This window comes from Bos mutus, chromosome 28 (assembly GCF_027580195.1).
Source record: "Bos mutus isolate GX-2022 chromosome 28, NWIPB_WYAK_1.1, whole genome shotgun sequence".
NCBI lineage: Eukaryota > Metazoa > Chordata > Mammalia > Artiodactyla > Bovidae > Bos > Bos mutus.
In genome coordinates this window covers 672,997-677,112 of record NC_091644.1, presented here as the reverse complement: position 1 = coordinate 677,112, position 4,116 = coordinate 672,997, and the positions used below count along the sequence as shown (strand labels likewise).

The 4,116-nt window shown below is 39.9% G+C and overlaps 1 pseudogene; it reads left to right on the top strand.

Annotated features, from left to right (window-relative positions):
* Positions 1–3,609: 3,609 nt before the first annotated feature.
* LOC138986156 (U2 spliceosomal RNA) lies at positions 3,610–3,749 on the top strand (annotated as a pseudogene).
* Positions 3,750–4,116: the final 367 nt, after the last annotated feature.

The following is a 4,116-nucleotide window of genomic DNA, read 5'->3' as shown; positions in this document are numbered from 1 at the left end:
TGTGGTGACCCAAGGATGAAAGAGCAAATAATACCAAGGACGGTCTTGGAATCCAGGAATGGAAAAATGAGACCCATATCGTCTTTCCCTCCCCTATGTTGTAACTATTAACGGATTTCAAGTCTTCTTGAGCAGTATAATCTGTCTCTCCTCCTACTGCATAGGAGAAGGTACTTGCCTTACTCTTCCCTCCCCCCAGTGTATGTGCCTCATCCAATCAGCAAATGACCCACAAGACCCCTATCCCACTCCTTGTAGAGTGGGTATGAAAGTGGACCAAAGACCCCTGTTCAATGTCGGCTTTCCCTTGAGCTGGCCCGCTATTCTAACAGTGTCTCCCATTCTAATAAACTTTATTTCCCTCTCATTCTGTCTCATGTCTGGAAATCCTTTTCCAACCTGCACCCGGACCATGACAATACTGGAAACTATAATATAGAATATCTAACAAGTTAGATTGAATTTTGTACAATAATTGACAACAGCAATGGAAGATAAAACACTGACAAATAGAAGTCTTTGACTTTTTCTTTTCCATAAAAGTCTTACGTAATTCTTTATTTTCACAGGTACTATACAAGCAGATTTTAAATTGAGCTAAATTTTAAGGCCTTTAAACATATTTATAAAGCCTAACTTAACAAAAGATAATAGACAAAGTCAATGCATGTAACCAAATTAGTTTCCAGAAAAGTCATAAGACTTTTGAAATCGACCTCAAATTTTTGTGAGTCCATATTTTTACATTGTCAGAGTTCTACAAGAATTTAGTCACAAAAGAACTTAATGTACATTATTAGCATATGTGTTAGACTGTGCTTTCATATGTAAATTCCCTTTAGAGATCACTGACTTTACAGTTGGCCCTTCAGTATCAGAGTTTCCTCATCCATAGATAACAGATTTTCTATTGTACTGCTAAATCATTTCATATAAGAGACTTGAGCATCTATGGATTTTGGTATCCAATAGGGTCTTGGTCTTCCCAGGTGGCCCTAGTGGTAAAGAACCCACCTGCCAATGCAGGAGATAAGAGACACGGGTTTGATCCCTGGGTCAGGAAGATCCCCTAGAGGAGGAAATGGCAACCCACTCTAGTACCTTTGCCTAGAGAATCCCATGGACAGAGGAGCCTAGAGAGCTAAAGTCCATGGGATCGCACAGAGTCAGACACGACCAAAGATATTTAGCACATAGGGTTTTGGAACCAATCTCCTCACAGATACTCAGGAACAACTGTAATAATTTGTAGTCTATTTTAGCCTGTGCCCAGAATTTTGCCCCTAATTCTGAGCTCCAGACTTCTGTATCCAACTGTATACCCTGCATCTCTTTTTGGGTATCTGGTAGCCATTTCAAATTCAAATTGCCACAAATAAAATTCTTAATTACCCTTATGTTGTTGTTCATTTGTTAACTCTTTGCAACCCTATGAACTGCAGCATACCAGGCTTGCCTGTCCTTCACTATCTCTCTGAGTTTTCTCTAACTCATGTCCGTTGAGTCAGTGATGCCATCCAACCATCTCATCCTCTGTCGCCCTCTTCTCTTCTTGCCCTCAATCTTTCCCAGCATCAGGGTCTTTTCCAATAATTACCCTCATAATGAACCTGAAATTGCCCCATTACCAGTATCTCCCACTATTGCAATGTTTAGCTAATCTTTTTAGTTCAAACTTTCAAAATATACATGACTCTGCTCTCCACTCCCTGGAGAAGGCAATATCAACCCACTCCAGTATTCTTGCCTGGAAGATCCCATGAACAGAGGACTCTGGCAAGCCACAGTCCATGGGGTTACAAAGAGTCAGACATGACTGAGTGACTAACACTTTAACACTGCTCTCCACTACTCTCATTTTAAGCCAAGCCACCATCATCTCTCAACTGAACTAGTGCATTGCCTCATAACTGTTCTTGCTGTTTTCATGTCTACATACCTATTCTCAACTTTCCTTAAAGCAATCAAAGTAAACAATTGAAAATCCTGACATAAAAAAAAAAATTCAATATCCTCACCATGATCCACAAATACCACACTGTATTCCCTGAGCATTTGAGACTGTTTGCTGGATAAATTTTTTGTGGCCACTTTACAGATACAGGTGGACCTCCAAACAAAATTTGGTTCAGACAGTGAGCGTGATGACACTACACACACACACACCAAAAAGGTATGACAAGATTCTACCTGGGAGAACAGAGTAGGCCCTCTCAAACTGTTTCAAAAATGATTTGAGAGAGAAAGGAAGGAAGCTGGTTTTCACAGTGGCTAGGGCTTGGGGCTGGACTGAAGGTTCACAGATGTAGTCAGGGGCTTGTGTAGTTGGAAAAAGGTTCCAACTATTATATGGTTTTCTCTGCCTAAAATGCTCTCAAGTCTGAGAATGCACAGCATAGGTTTTTGCCAGGCACACGGAATGATGGAAAGAGGCAATGAGTGGAACACATTTGCCAGAGCATATCATCATAGTGGACCATGGAACCCAGGTAAATGGCAGTAAAAGGAAGGCAGAAGATTTTAGAAGATCATAGGAAAGCAGCCTCGTTGATTGGAGGTCTCACGGAGGCCGAAGTAGAGGGTATTTGAGCACATAATATGGAAGAATAGAAATATATTTCTAGGGAAAGGCTATTGAAAAGAGTGGCTGAAATGCAAAGAAATTTCGATGGAATTGAGGAGACCAAGGTTCAAAGAATTAAACCAGATTAGTATATCTTTCTTCATCTTGGATGATATAAACACTGAAAATAAAGGCAAAAGTTGGGGTAGAGAGAAATACTGTGAACAAGACATTAATTGACAATTAAATTAATTATCTATTAGTTAATACATAGTTAATAAAATAGATAATCCAATAGAAGAAAAGGAGACCGCCTTAGACAGACGGCTTGTCCTTCAATCTAGTTGTTATTGCCATTGCCTGTGTCTATATGCTCAGTCATGTCTGACTCTTTGCAACTCCAGGGACTATAGCCCACCAGGCTCCTCTGTCCATGGAATTTTCCAGATAAGAATACTGGGGTGAGTTGTCATTTCATACTCCAGGGATCTTCCTGACCCAAGGATCAGACCACTAAAAATCTCTAAGTGATATTCAAAAACTGTTGATGGACTCAACTGGAGTGAATTTTTTAAGAAATTAGCAAAGGATAGTGGGTATATTCCAGGGGAAATATATACATTTTAAGACAAGTTTTCGATGCTATAATATATTATCATCACATTGTAGAGGTACCAATCATTACTGCTGGGGCTTGGCTTCTATGAGAAGATGAGAAAAGGAGAATCAATTTATAATAAAGGGACTGAAGCCCAATGATTAAAGAGACCTGGAAAAATTCACTCTGGTAGCAAAGGCTCAAAGGAAAAAAATATCATTTCATGACTTTAAGTTTCTCTGACAGCTCTGACTGCTTTCTCCCTGCCCACAACAATCAAAAATTATCATCTGCCAGCTACGAGTCACAGAAACACCAACAAAATTCACAGTTTTGCCTGTATTTTAATTTTATTTGTTATGTAAGTATTATTCCTATAAAATTTTATATTACAAATAATATCCCTAACAATGTATTTATTATTATGGATATATATCCAAAAAAATACATCGCTTCTCGGCCTTTTGGCTAAGATCAAGTGTAGTACCTGGGGTTTCCCAGGTGGCGCTACTGCCTGCCCACGCAGGAGACATGAGATGCAGGTTCCTTCCCTGGGTTGGGAAGACCCCCTGGAGGAGGGCACAACAACCCACTCCAGTACTCTTGCCTGGAGAATCCTATGGCCAGAGGAGCCTGGTAGGCTACAGTCCACAGAGTCCCAAAGAGCCGGACACGACTGAAGTGACTTAGCATGCACACTTAACATAGCACATATCCAAAAAATGAAGACACTAATTTGCAAAGGTATATGCATCCCAGTATTCATGGCAAATTATTTACAATAGCCAAGCTATGGAAGCAACCTGTATCCATTAGCAGATGAATGCGTAAAGAAGATGTGATGTATATACAATTATCCAATGGAGTATTAGCCTTAAAAAGAATGAAACTCTGCCATTTGCAACAACATGGATGGGCCTGGAGGGCATTATGCTTTAGTGAAATGAGTCAGAGA